The sequence below is a fragment of the Mesoplodon mirus genome, assembly GCF_964341445.2.
Source record: "Mesoplodon mirus genome assembly, chromosome: 2".
In the NCBI taxonomy this organism is placed as follows: Eukaryota; Metazoa; Chordata; class Mammalia; order Artiodactyla; family Ziphiidae; genus Mesoplodon; species Mesoplodon mirus.
In genome coordinates, this window is record NC_138977.1 from 20462629 (window position 1) to 20478724 (window position 16096).

The window sequence follows — 16096 nt, forward strand, 5'->3', positions numbered from 1 at the left end:
GTTTCTTTTCTGGATATGAAGATCAGTTTACTCAACTGTGCTTAGGAAAAGTTTCAAGTTGCTATGGTGGATTCCAAGCCTCATTTAAATCAGCAATGCCTGCCTTTTGAATAAGGTCTCTGTAGATCAGTTTATTTAGATGTGTCATTTGATTTAGTTGCCACTGACAGGATCAATGTAACAAGACTCCAGATTGAGATTTAAGGAGAATTCTAAATACTACAAACACCCTGTCAGTGATGCTCAAGGAACTACTTGGATTATAAATTTCTCATATTTTCGACACAAATGAAGTCTTTATATTGTATGGAATCATTATTAGTTAATATCATTCAGTTTTATCACTACAAAGTTATTGAGCATTATATGCCAAGCAAAATTTTAGGCACTTTTATATATATTCTGTATATGACATTAGTCTTTTGGGGCTTCCAAGTTTATGAGGGAAAAGATGGTTACCTTGGGCACTGTTAGCCTGAGAGCTAATCCAGTTCCTGGAAATTAATAAAAACTTAACAAATATTTGTTAATGAGAAAAAGCATTACTTTATTTAATTCTAGACATGATAACAGGATAACTATGTAAACATTTTAAGGGGCAGTTTCATTAAAGATCTGGAGTTCTGGTATTGATGACAGGGCAGTGGTCCTCTCTTTGCTTTTGGGTACCTAGAATGTAAACAAATAGAATTCCAGAGATAAAAACTTCTTCAACAAATTGGGGCTTAGCTGGTTTGCTATTTAGCGGTGAGCCAGGTAGCAGTGGTCTTTCCTTTAGTTATCAGATACAGTTGCTCCCTCTGGGTCTTGCCAGGTCTAGAACAAAGTGTCAATATTTAAAGTGTCTTTTTTTCCTTTTTAAGTAATTGAATCGTACGATGAGAAAATATTCATCTCAAAAGAGTGTATCTGTTGCTGACAGCTTTTCTATGTACAAATGTATTTCCCAGGTGTTATTACATTACCATACCTCTGTGTTAAAAATCTGCAGGCATTATTGGTAGTTGTAATTTATCAAAGGAAAATATGTAGAAAATCCCATTACTTCACACTTTCTCACCCTACTGAACGTTATGAAGACTTGGAACAGGTCTGCATCCATTGCCACCATTTTCTCTCAGCTCCACGCTGAGGTAGAGCTGCTCTGTGCACTGTACATCTGGTAAAACCAGGCCAGGAAAGCAGGATATGGAGACTTTTTTATAGTCTATCCGTAAATTGCTCCATTGTGTGGCATCATTAGAATTTATTTTATTTATATATGTTTAATATATATGTAAACTACATATATAGTCCACAGATGAGGGAAGTAAGGCCCAGCTAGTCTGTATGGTTTGCCCCTGATCACGAGATTTTCAAATGTTGCACGTGGGGCTAAAACCCTTGCTCAGAGTTCTTCTGCAGAAGCTGTAGTGCAGTGTCCAGAAATCAGGCTTAGGTGTCTTTTTTGAGTGAGAGAAGGTCTTGACCATAGGAGAAGTCACACTCTAAACTGGACATTAGCTAAAAAATTGTGAGCATGAAAGTGATTGTTTCCTCTATGGGCAAAGTCCTCCTTCTCACTTTCACTGATCGAAGCTGTATCCATCCTATAGGATCAGCTCCCAAGCCCCTTCTTCCTGGAAGAAGAGCCTTTTTCCTGCAGATTCCTTTTCCTCTGTTATAATATTCTTCACAGGCTGCCTTGTGGTAACCTTTTTTGTTTTCTATCATTGTGTCTCAATGAATCTACAGTTAGGCAGGCCTGAATTTTAATCTCAGATCTGCCACTTTAAATTAGCTGTGTGTCACTGGGCAAGTTGCTAAATTTTCTAGTGTAACTTTCCTTGTTTATAAATTAGGTCACCTGCTTCATAGTCAAGTTTTCAAGCTTAAAACATGTAAATAGCTTTGCAAAATGTGTGACACAGAGTAAGTGCTCAGTAAGTACTAGCTATTATTATTTTTGGCCTTTGTATCTCACTAGAGTTTAATTCAGATATTCATCTATCTATGAATCTAACACACTACTTGGATATTGGCTTTTTTAAAGAATATCTATCTAATCTCCAACTATTCAGCTATTACTAGACAAACTAGATTCAGGTCTAAGCAAATGTTTCTAGATAAAATGTAATATTTTCAACATGCTATATAGGAACTCTTTTATCTTGATTCCATGGTTCAAGGTACTATGAATATATTTTTAAATAATTTTTATATAGAGTTAATTCTTTTTTTTTTTTTTTTTTTTTGCGGTATGCAGACCTCTCACTGTTGTGGCCTCTCCCGTTGCGGAGCACAGGCTCCGGACCCGCAGGCTCAGCGGCCATGGTTCACGGGCCCAGCCGCTCCGCGGCATGTGGGATCCTCCCGGACCGGGGCACAAACCCCTGTCCCCTGCATCGGCAGGCGGACTCTCAACCACTGTGCCACCAGGGAAGCCTAGAGTTAATTCTTGATTGGGGTCAGAGAAAGAGATGAGCATAGACAATGTTAAGCCCCACTCAGTCTACTGAACTGTGCATAGGGAATGAGAGAGAAATGCAGCAAGGACCACCTGGTGAATGGATAGCCAAGATTCAGCAGTGGTGCCCGAGCCATACTCAGTCAAGAGACATATTTAATGCTCCACTATTTACAAACCAGAAAATGAACTGATTTTTAAATTGTGGTATCATTTACATAGAGTCAAATCCCCCTTTTTAGTTTACAGTTCTGTGTGATTTGACAAACACGTTCAGTTATGTAACCATCACAGTTGTGTAGCCAACACAATCAAGATATACAACACTTATCACTGTCACTGAATCTGGAAATAGGCAGGCCTAAGTTTAATTCTTGGATCTGCCATTTTCAGGCTGCTGGTCATTGACTACTTCCCTCACATCCAAAATATGGCTTCATGTCCACTTTTTGCCAGTCCCTTTCTTTACTCCCAGCTTCTGGCAATACTTAGCTGTTTCCTGTCCCTATAGTTTTGCCTTTACCAGAATGTCATATAAATATAATCATATAGCAGCTTATTTCTCTGGTTTCTTTCATTTAGCATCAATATTTGATATTCACCCAAATTTTTGTGTATGTCAGTAGTTAATTCCTTTCGTTCCTAAGTTGTGTTCCATTGTATGGATGTATCATGGTTTGTTTATTCACTCACCAGTTGAAGGTTGCCTACAGTTTTTAGTAATTATGAGTAAAAACACTACAAGCATTTGTGGACAGGTTTTTTAAGTTTTTATTTCTCTTGGGTAAATACCTAGAAGTGGATTGCTGGGTCACATGGTAAGTGTTTTGGACTATTTCTTAGAGTGATTTTTAAAAAAAATATAATGAAAGACATACTGATTTTTTAATTGAAAAATTATAGATTTACTCTGACTCATAATATTAAGCATCGAGTAAGATTTTCTTAAATAGTCATCATCTTGAGCATTGCTTATTGAGTATTGAGTAATTATTATATGTAGGAGTTTGTATTATGTGATCCTTCAGATCATCACCATATAGAGTGGTAATTTTCCCTGATTCAGGCAACTATGGATTCTCATCTTCTATTTTGTAGATTTTTTCCTTCTGTCTTTACAACCTGCTTTCAGTTTGCCCTCTGGCTACCTCTTGCTGCACTCTGCCCTTCTTATTTACTATGTTTTATCTATTGCTTAGCAGTATATTAGACTAAATAACTTGTTAAATTGTTGGTTACTTAAGAACAGATAAGGTGTGAACAAGGGCCTGTCTCTTTTAGTCACTCTAGAGAAGACGTCTCCTTTTTTCATTTTAAATACTTTTCATAAAATCTTCTTTTGTAAAAACCAACCTCTTCTTTGCAGGTTCTTTGTCATCTTCCAGAAACTTTATATTCTTGATAAGTAACTCCTGGTGGTACTATCTTAATGATAACATAAATTCACATCCCAATTGTACCCTCTCTTCCACTCCAGCAGTGAATACCCATCCTGCCCAAGGTTACTTAAGACTTACTTCCTTCCTCTTCAAGAATGTATCGGGATGACTCCATTGATCTTGATTTCTCTAACTCAGATTGTTTAGAAAACTTATCTACTGCTTTATTACAGACTCTGTTTCATAATAATTTTAGGCTTATCTTAGCAACCAAATTGCCATAAACTTTCACATTCTTCTCTGAAATGCTTCCCTGTGCACTAGATATACCAACCAATTGTCAAACCAATAAATATTTATAGATATTATTATTGATTAGATAGTATAAAGCAACATTACTGAGAGCATTTTCTTACTGAATTTGCATACCTAATGTTCTGAGTCTATCACAGGGTGCTATTAAAAAACAAACCCTACATTCTGGCTGTTGCTGTCACAGGGTGATAAAAAAAAGCCCTATCTGATTCCAGATGGAATGCAACAGACACCTAAGCCGTATTCAGCTACACCCGCCTCCCTTTTTCACCATTACTCACCTAAAAGAAAAAAAAAGAATCCATTCCTTTAACTAATGTGTCTAAGAAAAGAAAGAAGGGGGGACAGATGGAATTAAGGAGTAAAAAGTAAGAATGAAAATGATATATACTTACATGTAAGGAGGGAACATAAAACCTTGCTTATTTAGTTTGCAAAGCCTCCCCTGCAATTTGATACATATTTGATATATGAATTGTCTGTAAACTCTCTCCTTTGCAAAAAGAGAAAAGCAAAAGACAAATAATAATGAAAATAAGTTGAGTGAGGTGACAACTTTGTCATTTTGTTAAATTGGATTTGCTCTCTACTTCCCTTCCAGAATGACCCAAGCACCCAAAGCTCGGCCTCCACCACCGTCAGTTTAGTTTCCTCCAACGTTATTAAACCCTGCCGTGAGAGTTCCATTATAATAATTCTACTAAGAGGCACTATTTATATGCTTCTTGGTACATTTCTAAATATATTTGAAGACTGAGTCTAATATTTCAGTTAATTTTTTAATGGAAACAAAATCTTGGATTTGCACAGTGGTGATGTTCCCCCGAAAACACATAAATATCAGAGCTAGACCAGAGGCACTGAGTACCAGTAGCCACTGGAAGAAAGAATTATTAATCCACTGTTCCAACCTGAGTACCATTCTCCTTAAACCTGTGGTATTTTTAATGTCCCCTTGGCTAATCGTACAGGTTCCTAAAGGACTTCACAAGGCAATCCATTCCTGCTACCTGTTGTCAGACAACAGGTTTTATAAATGGGATTGCTGAGGCCCAGAGTTAACTTCCCAAGATCCTGTAGTGAATAAAGGAAGATGAGGTTAATGAGAAGCAGGTCTCCATCTAACCAGTGCTGTTTTCACTGTAAAAAACCCTGTTAACAAGGGTAACCCCAATTCTGTTGCTTGTCGTCCATTTTCAATATAATGTATAAAGAAATTTTTGTGCTCTCAAACTTTCAGTAGACTATCAGTATATATGGAGATGTACTATTTTAATAGCCATCACCATGATAAAAGACTAAGGAATTCATTCTGAAGTAATTAAAAAGGGTGATGGAGTCTTTTTTTTAAAGGTTATTTTTATTTACAAGTTTTGAAAAATGTACATTTTTTACATGGGTTATTCGTGCAAAGTTAGATTTAGAAGAGTGATAAATGCACAAAAGGTGGCAATGGACCATCAGACAAAACATTTACAAGCCTTGTCCCACACTGCTACTTAAAGATACTGTGCATCTAAAAATATACATATCAAAAGAAAGATTGCAAGTATTGACTGTAAGGTTCTTATAGTACTGAAAGGGAGGAAGAAACTAAAGCATGCAGCATTAACTGAGGATTTGAGTGGAAAATAGTTTGCCACAGATATGTTCCCTTCCTTGGGTTAATTAAAACTAAAAAAAACAAGGACGGATTATAATTTGTTTTTCTAAGGTAGCACTGCTCCTTTAAAAAGATTAAAGGATCTCCAACCTTCCCTAGCTTAAAAACTAATGATTGGCTCCAGTCCTCTGTTCCCACACCTCTTTAAAAAGTGAAAATCCAGAAGACTTCAGTACTCTGAAACTTAGCTTGGATGTGTCCAGTGAATACCTTGCAAGGGGAGGATTTGTCAGTTATTATGATTGCTGCACTCCTTTGACTGAGTCCTTTAACATTCTCCTTCCTACCAATAAAAAACAAAATTCATGTTGTTTAGATCTTAGTATCGTAGCCTTTTTAGCTTCCATTGCTCTTTTAAAATGGATGTTTATATGGATTTGTTTCCCTGTTTTCTATAGGCCATATTCCAAAAATTCACTTCTAAATCTAACACAAGTGAAGGACCAGCCAGGGAGAAACGCTTCAGCAATCATTCTGTTAAAAATAACATTCCGGTCATCAAGCTATGCATAAGCACCACTTGTAAAACAATTCATTTGAAAAGCTTAGTGTAGGGCTTCCCTGGTGGCGCAGTGGTTGAGAGTCCGCCTGCCGATGCAAGGGACACGGGTTCGTTCCCCGGTCTGGGAAGATCCCACATGCTGTGGAGCGGCTGGGCCGGTGAGCCATGGCCGCTGAGCCTGCGCGTCTGGAACCTGTGCTCCGCAACGGGAGAGGCCACAACGGCGAGAGGCCCACGTACCGCAGAAAAAAAGAAAAAGCTTAGTATAAAGTACAGTAACACAATACTGCCCTAAAACTGAAAATGAGATACAACAGAAAAGGAATGAAGCATTAGTCATTTTTGCATGTAACCCAGGTACAGTACCTTTGATCTCGTAGAGGGTGTGTTCTGATGTTTAAGGAGGGGTTAGAAGGGGTAGGAAAAGCTTGGTAAGGGAGGATGAAAACAGCACAACAGCTATTTTGCTTTTAATAAAGCAAATGTAATGACACTGAAGAATAGGAAGGTGATAAACACATCAATATATATTTTTCTTATGACCAGCTTCTTCTCTTCCTGCACCCGGGTCAACAGTCACACCAGCTCTGTTCTACTGTCGCAGAAACATGTTTTTCATACTCCTGCTTATTCTCCTGGTGCAACTGAGCAGCCTGGCTGTTTGCTGGACTATTGGGATTAGGTTCATCCAACAGAGACTGTATGGATGTTAAAATGGAAGACACATCATAGGTTGGACTCCAACGGTTCTGAAGTATGTCCAGACATATACTACCATCTGCATAGACATTTGGATGAAACATCTTAGAGACAAATCTAACCGTAGGTGGCTTATTCGGATATTCTTCAGTGAATTCTATTGTAACAGGGTCCCCCTTCAGGCTCAAAAATGACGGTGTTCCAAACCATGACGTTGTTCTCAGACGAAGCCCCGCTGACTCCGGCTGGAGGATCCTCCTGTAACCCTTTTTTTTTTTTTTTTTTTTGTGGGCCTCTCACTGTTTTGGGCTCTCCCGTTGCGGAGCACAGGCTCCGGACGCGCAGGCTCAGCGGCCATGGCTCACGGGCCCAGCCGCTCCGTGGCATGTGGGATCTTCCCGGACCGGGGCACAAACCTGTGTCCCCTGCGTCGGCAGGCAGACTCTCAACCACTGTGCCACCAGGGAAGCCCTCCTGTAACCTCTTGAAGTCCCTCACGAGGTGCCGCTAGGCCGGGGTGGACGCGTCTCTAGCGGGGTCAGGGGTGGGGCATACACCGAGATCTGGGGTCCCCACGGGCGGTATGGTGGCCGGGGAGGCTGAGGAAGCCGAAGGAGCTGAGGGGGAAGTGCCCAGAAGAACCACATTGCCTCTCCAAATGGGTGATGGAGTCTTAATGGATTAATATAAGATTATATATCTAAAAAACATTCATGATTTAATTTAAAAATTTTCTAAACTTGGCTTGAGTTTATCTTTAGTGAAAAATATAGTATTTGTATCATACAGGAAGGAACAGTTCAAATCCTATTAGCATTTAGACTTAAAATTCAATAATCCCACAGAAACCCAAATAAAGAACGATATTTTAAAACAACAGCAAATATATAACCCAAATAAACTTTGCTATCCTCCCTTAAAACTGGTAAAATTCTATTTAGAAACATCAGTTTTCACACTGTAGTTCTGAAAAAGTATAAACTTAAAATAAAAGAATAAAATAACAAAAGGGAATATTGATGAAAACCAAATTTTCAGTAAGTTCCAAAAGGAGGAATTACTTATTAAATTCTCAGAGGTTGTAGATTCCACCGAGGCTGGGTAGGGGAAAGAGGACCAGCCAATTGCTTTGATTGTTCATATAATACCTAAGTATATTTAGGTTAGCAGATAGCATTAGATCATTCACAGGAATCTCTTGAAAGTTAGTAAGGCTTAAGGAAAGAGTATTTCAAACACTAATTCATACTGTGAGTAGAAAAAAATAGGTAGCTTATTGCCCTTTTGTAACTTCTAATTACACTTGAAAAATAACAACAAAAACAAGCAAAGGACTCTGAGCCTTCTGTAATCTTTCAGTGGCCTCTGCCTGACTGTGTCCTGTCTAATCTGGTCAGTACCATTCTCTTGCTGTGTCACACTGGCCTCCTGATGTCTCTTGGCCTATCCAAGCTGGTTCCCAGTTCAAGCCTTCTGCATTAGCTGTTCCCTCTCCTGGGGATATTCTCAGGGCAGAATGCTTCCTTATTACCATCTAGTCCTTTCCTGACCAGTCCCACTAAAATATCACCAACTTCCAACTTGCTTTCCCTCCAGTTAGCTTACTTCTTTATATGTTCCCTCCAACTAGAAAGTAAGCTCTTTGAGGGCAAGGACTGTCTTGTTCATCATTATGTCCCCTAACCCTAGGAAACACCTGCCTGGATTATTAATATGATAAATAGTACAGGAAGAAACTATTCACAGTATATATTTATATGAATATGTGCACGGGACTTCTATGAAAAAAGTAAAGGACACATCTACATATATTACTAATTATTTCGAATAATTGCTGATTATTCTTTGTTGGATAGCTATTATTTTACCTCACCAAAATTTTTCCAAGTACAAATGTTAGAGGCAGAAGAGAACATACATTGTTAAAAAATAGTAGGGACCTTCAAGACTTTGTAATTTGGTTTCTTTCTCTCCACCTCTGTTGTACGGTTAAGGTAAATGGGATCCAAAAAGGTGACAATAGTGCACTGGGTCACATGTTTGGTAAACTAGACAAGCCATTCTCCAAACTGGGCTTCTGAATGGAAGTCAGCTGAACATCCTTTCTGCTTATCCAGGCTGTCTTTCTTTCCTCTGTGCAGGATGAGCCATTGATCTACCTGCCTGGCATCTCTTGGTCTAGGTAGCTTCCTATACTAGTTGGCTTCATGTAAGTGACTTATTCTGAAACAGTGCTTAAGAGTCCAGACTTCAGAAACAGACTGTCTGGTTTGAATCCTGACTGTACTATTCACTAGATATAATATCCTAGTTAAGTACGTTACGCAACTGTGTTTCAGTTAATTCGCCCATAAAACAGTGATAGCAGTACTTATTTTTTTCTCTGAGAATTAAATAAAACAATTTATGTAATTAAAACAGTTATTATTTGTATTTTTTATAAGGACTTTAAAACATTTGTAGAGTTATTTTGGATAAATAAAAATTGAGTACTAACATATTAAACAAGTAATACCTGGCGAAAGTAATTTAGAAATTTCTTTGTTAAATATTGATTTAGGAAAAAAGCACCCTGGACAGATTTTTTTACCACAAACCAAGGAGTTCTCTTTCACCATTCATTAAATGTAAAACAATTTTAGTATTGTCTTTTGAAACATACAGTTTTAAATTTACTACAAGGAAAGTAATAAATTCATTTGAAGTCCATTATGAATGATTTTTATATTATGTCTTGCATTAGCAGTGCCATTGCTTCTTTTCATTAAGCCAGGTAATGAGGAGAGAGATGTATTTGACTCTTCAGGAAATGGGTAGAAACAAGATGCAAAAATGGAAGTCTGCTGGCTTTAAATTGCAGTTAGCCCCTTTGCATCCATTTTTGAACCAGTTTCTCAAGCACTCTTGAATTTAAGCAACCTCCATGAAGGAATGCTTTTGTGTCAAAAACTAAATTTAGATATCAGGAATTCTAAATTCTAATATTAGTTACTAAGTCTATTTCCAATGGCCTGATAAGTTTTTTTTTAAGTTTTTGTTCCTCTTCTTTTTAAAATCAGTTGAGTATGGCTTAAGTTTAATATTTGTGAAATCCTTTTATATTCTTCAGATGAGTGACTCTATATAAATGCAAGATATTGTTACTTCTCAGGAGTGTTATAAAAATTACTTAATGTTTGTAAAATACATTGAAGATGAAAATTGAGATATAAGCACTAAGTGTAAGTTTTATTTATTAAAGAAAACCATGTTAGAGCTAAGTTTGCTGATGAACACTTTTTAAATTTCATTTCCCTGAACTCCTTTCAAAAGTTCACTGAGGCATGCATGCCATGCTATTCAAGCACTTCAGGAATCTTTCCCTTCTTTTTCTTTCCCCTCTTTTTTTGTTTTGTTTGTTTTGTTTTCTTTAGCATCAGGTCTCAGGAATTTTAATTTCCTCTTCTTAACCATCACCATTATAAACATCTAGAAACCTATATGTAACATTTTAACATTGTATGCAAATGAGATTAGCTGTGTATGTACTGTTGCCTTTTTACTATAAAGAAATAAGTAGAGTTTGCTACTCAGACTTTATTTATTAATTAAAATCATACCGATATTTGAAATAATTATGAGAGTATTGAGAGAGACTCTTAACATCCTCTCTTGATGGTAAATGACGTGAATGATCACTACTAACTGTTGAAAGTTATGAAAAAGTGGTCTGTTTCTCACATTTCTCACATTTAGAGAGCAAAATACCTTTTTTAGATGTGACTAAGTTCACCTGGGGTATCTCTTTTTTTGTTTTCATTCCTCCTCTAATACTAGTGGTGGTGGGGGGGGGACCAACAAACACAGATAAGTGACCTCCCACTGAAAATAATCTGTAATCTGGTATCTCCATTTATCTATCCCATTACATATATTTCTGGCATCTCTGTCCATGTAGAACAACAGTGAGCCTATCTGTGATTTTTACCTGTCCAAACAGTAACACAAACAAAAATCACTGAAGGTAGCTGCCCTGCCAAACAAAGAATGGAAGTGGCAGAAATGCCAATAAAAAGCAGAAACAGCAACCATTGGCCAAATCTGTGGCCACAGAGAGCTGGAAGACAGGAGAGAAATGTGAAGGAGAGAAAACAGACAATCGGTATTATGGGTGTGGAAGCCTTTGGCTTGTCTTCTCCTTCTGCACCCTTCTCTCTCCCTTTCTAATATTTCAACCTCTGGTAAGGGGTGGGTGAAGGAGCAGTGCTATGAGATGACAAGAGAAAGACTGACATTCCATTTCCTTGTGCTTGTGGGGTCACTACACACTCTGACATACGGGTTTATGTTTCCCACCCAGTTAGCCAGCCAAATGGGAATGTTCATTGTTTTAAGAAAATCCAAGTTGACATCAGAATCTCCTAAATTTATTTGACCTCAGAACACTTTTTTTTTCCTGAAACACCATTAACATCCTACTTCTAGAGCTAGTGTTCCATAGAATGCACCCGGGGGGATGATGCTTTAAGTAATCAAAAAAGTTTTAATTACATTTTCAACATACCACACAAACAAGGAAGTATGTGATATGGTTTTGGAAAGTTTCCTTCAAAAAAAGTTTGAATTAAAATGCTTGTTTCTAAAAGCGTTTCTCTTTCATCTATCAGAAGCTTATCTATAACCCTAGCCATATCAGATAACTAAGGGGATGCATATGTGTTGTGTTAAATAAACTTTGTCTTAAAACATAAAAAGGAAAAGAGGAAAGAAAGAAAATGAAAACTCACATAACACTCTTCTTTTTGCTAAACGATTCAGACTTTTCATCTTGAGTTTATGGTTCGAATGGCCTCTGAATCCTTCTTCGTGTCATCCATGCCAGCCGTGCTTATAAATCTTTTACATTCTAGAAGCTTAGGATGTTTCATTATTTATTTGTATGTGTTGGGGCCAGCCTTGATGAAGAAGACTGTTTATAATGGACTGCTTATCGCAAGGGCCTGTAAGAGAAAAATAAGCTGAACTTGGCCTGTGAACTTGGATATGCACCAGAGGTGCAGTTTTTCTTACGACATGACAGGGCAGAAGGAGACTGAAATTACTGATGGGAGTTTTTGAGGATTTTAGGGATTAAAAACAAAGCTACCTTGTATCATCTTCACTTGGGGAGAAGGAAAGACATTTAGCAGTTAGGGATGACCTAGTACTACATAATGGCCCTCAGTTTATTGCTGAGTTTCCTCACTGTTTATGGATAACGTAAAAAGGAGATGATATCTGTAGATCATTTCTGGAAAACAATATTTTCAGAAGTTAGAACTACTATTTGTAAATTTTTCAAATAAATCAATCAGTAAAAGCAGCTGTTTAGGAAGCTCCACATGTGCTGAGCGTTTTCTATTCCAGCACATCTCAGATAATGTGTGCTTAGATTCCTTAGATGCAAAATGCAGATAATAAGAAATACCTATCTGTCTCTTAAGACTGTTTGAGTGATAACTGTATTTTTGCTCTTATTATTTATCAGTGAAAAGTTAAAAGCATTTTTCACAAATTCTGTTTTTCTGTTTTAAGGAATATGTTTTTGCCTCATACTATACTTTTTAATATATTTTTAAGATCATTTCATTTACAGATATTTTTTAAAAGGACTTTTACATGGTTGAATTATTAACTAAGAGGGTACTTATTCTCAGACAGTCATCTTGACTCCAAAGCCACCAGAATTCGTTCTTCTAATCTGCACTGCTAAATAGTGATATGTGGTTTGGGGGAACTTTGTTTTAATAGAGGAAGGAGAGGTATGGTTTTGATTTTTACTTGTATTAGTTTAAAGTGCTCATGGAATCTCTAGGTTTAGGTCTAGCTAGGGCCATCTGTGTGAGGAGTGACTTATTAAAAATAGAGCAATCCCTGGAAGAACAGATTCTATTTTTTAGTTATGTTGGTAGACTTCAAAACTCTGATCTAGTGAAACAGTGGCAATATCTGTAAATGGAGTTCCTTTGTGGCAGTTTCTTTTACCATGGGTTTTGTTATAGTAATAGAAAAGAAAACCCAGACGATTATTAATGAATTTAGAAGCATGAATGTGCAAAGCTTACTTGCAGCTCTGCCTTTATTTCTACACCTAAATAAACTCCAGCTAAATTGTGAAATTAATCACCCTGAAGTCCTAGGCTCTGATAAGGATCCTGCCACTCAATTTTATTTCTTTTGATGGTGCAAAACAATTTAGCAAAGTTTTCTTAGTTGGGTTTTTGCTTTTATTACAGAATCGTATAGCATCACATGAGACCTTATCTTGATGCTGTATCATTCCAGTGATTGGATCCAGCTTATTCAACTTCTTTGCTAAATTGCCATGTTGCAGGAAAGCTAATTATAATTCTCCATCGGACTGGCCCTTATTATCTACTCTGCCCACTACAAAATATGGTGATCTCTATGATAATCAAAATTTTTCAGTATTTTATTTTATAGTTTCTCGCTTTATCATCTCTATTTATGAGAGGACTATATTGTTTATTAAAGATTATTTAGCACATCTTCAGAATTCTAGAGTTTCTCCCTCGTGTTCCATGTTCCTAATACAATATGTCACAGAATAAAGACAGACTTTTATTTTCTCATTTATATGACTCTATTATTTATGAATCTTCAATAAATAAAAATATTGAACTTAATAATTTAAAATCTTTTGCATTTCTTGAATCCTTGAGAATTTTAGGTTATACAAAAAGAACTGTGGTGATAAAATACCACCAGTTCAAGTATTCAGGGCCATCTAAATATGAATTTTTAACAATATTTTTAATAAAATATAATGAATATATTAGAACTGACATGATATACTTATGTAAATTTCACAATTAGAGCTACATAATTTATTCACATCAATATTAAACCTATATTTGATGTTCAGCTATGCTTTTATTCACTTTAAAATGGTTTCTGTTCTGCTTAATTGGTTTGGATTTGCTCTGTCAGGTTTTTTTCCTTAGTGAGAAAGTTGCAGACCTGCTGTTTTATATTAAGTCTCTATTTTTCTTTAACAAAAAAGAAAAAGGCAAGCAAAAATCCAAGCCTGATTAAAAACAGTTTATTCAGAGTTTATGAGCACTTCAAAAATTACTTCCGGCCTTCATTGAAGCATTATGAAAATCCCATGATACATCCTTCATAGAAAATAGACACGAGAAAAAACATAAACCATAAAATTCTGTTAAAGATCATTATTTCTAAGATCATAATATTGACCGTGTTCTAGAAAAATAGAGCATAATGTCATGGGGACACCTCCCCCCCACACCCATCCTTAATTGGTTTGCTAACTATTTCTATATTTCTATTGGCTATAGATCAATTTGCATTATTCTAGTATATATTGGTAAAATATTCTGTTATCCTAGTAGCTTGAAAGTGTTTATTTAATTCTGAGTTATTCTTAGAGTTAATTAGCAGAAACAACCTAGAGCCTTTTGTCATGAGTGACCAGTCTTCACACTTTTAGCAAGATGACTGCTTCAAAAATGCCCAAACAAGAACTGTTCATCGGGGCTTCCCTGGTGGCGCAGTGGTTGAGAGTCCGCCTGCCGATGCAGGGGACACGGGTTCGTGCCCCGGTCCCGGGGGATCCCACATGCCGCGGAGCAGCTGGGCCCGCGAGCCATGGCCGCGGAGCCTGTGTGTCCGGAGCCTGTGCTCCGCAACGGGAGAGGCCACAGCAGTGAGAGGCCCGCGTACAGCAAAAAAAAAAAAAAAAAAAAAAAAAAAAGAACTGTTCATCCATTGCAGTTTCTGCAGTTATTTGTATATCTTTGCAATATTCAGTGTAATATTTGAACAATCACCATAGTTACAATTTTCCTTTAATTTCATAATTGTGATTTTTTTCCACTCTGTTATACTGAGGAATCTGTTTTAGTTTCAAAAGGGTTTTGGAGTTCACTTCCAAGAAAATAATTCATGAACTTTTAGAAGATATTATTATGTCATAGAGGAGGATTTTCTCAATTTCAGAGAAATAGACTATGGGTTATTATTTTTAATCCATTAGTTAATGATTGCTACAGCTAATTTTCTCTTTGGATTGTTTTTCTATCAAAGAAATTATAATTTCTTATATCCCTAGTTATTACCAATCCTGCAAATGGATAATCACAGAAAATTATTAGAATAAAATTATTCTTATTTTTATTTTTATTTTTTTGCGGTACACGGGCCTCTCACTGTTGTGGCCTCTCCCATTGCGGAGCATAGGCTCCGGACGTGCAGGCTCAGCAGCCATGGCTCACGGGCCCAGCCACTCCGAGGCATGTGGGATCCTCCCGGACTGGCACACGAACCCGCGTCCCCTGCATCGTCAGGCGGACTCTCAACCACTGCGCCACCAGGGAAGCCCTAGAATAAAATTATTTTAAGTTAAATTTGCATTTAATATCATAAGGCACTTTTAAACCTTGGAGAGGGTCTTCATAAAAATCACACAAAGAACAATAAGAAATTGTACAATTGGTTCTGCTACAACATAATTTGTATGTTCCTAAAATTCACCTCTCTATGCAAAATCATGAAATTAAAAATCACAAGCACTTAATGGGAAAGGTGGGGTTGGGGCATAACACTCAAAATCGGAATTAGGCGCACACACATACAGAGACAGTAACCTAATAAAAATGGTAGCATAGGGACTTCCCTGGCGGTCCAGTGGTAAAGAATCCACCTTCCAGGCCTCCCTGGTGGCGCAGTGGTTGAGAGTCCGCCTGCCGATGCAGGGGATACGGGTTCGTGCCCCGGTCTGGGAGGATCCCATATGCCGCGGAGCGGCTGGGCCCGTGAGCCATGGCCGCTGGGCCTGCGCATCCGGAGCCTGTGCTCCGCAATGGGAGAGGCCACAACAGTGAGAGGCCCGCATACCGCAAAAAGAAAAAAAAAAGAATCCACCTTCCAATGCAGGAGATGTGGGTTCAATCCCTGGTGGGGGAACTAAGATCCCACACGCCCCGGGGCAACTAAGCCCACATGCCACAACAATTGAGCTCGTGTGCCTCAAGAGACAGCCCGTGTGCCACAATACAGAGTCCACATGCCCTGGAGCCTGGGCACCACAA

General features: G+C 37.6%; 1 protein-coding gene and 1 pseudogene across 3 annotated transcripts in view; one reads left to right on the forward strand and one right to left on the reverse strand.

The window, feature by feature from the left end:
• Positions 1 to 16096, forward strand: part of UNC5C (unc-5 netrin receptor C) — a 399234-nt gene that overhangs the window by 93508 nt on the left and 289630 nt on the right. The window lies entirely within an intron of this gene.
• Positions 6875 to 7728, reverse strand: LOC309798869 (ubiquitin-conjugating enzyme E2 A-like; annotated as a pseudogene). The gene has a single exon. The product of its transcript is annotated as a ubiquitin-conjugating enzyme E2 A-like (transcript).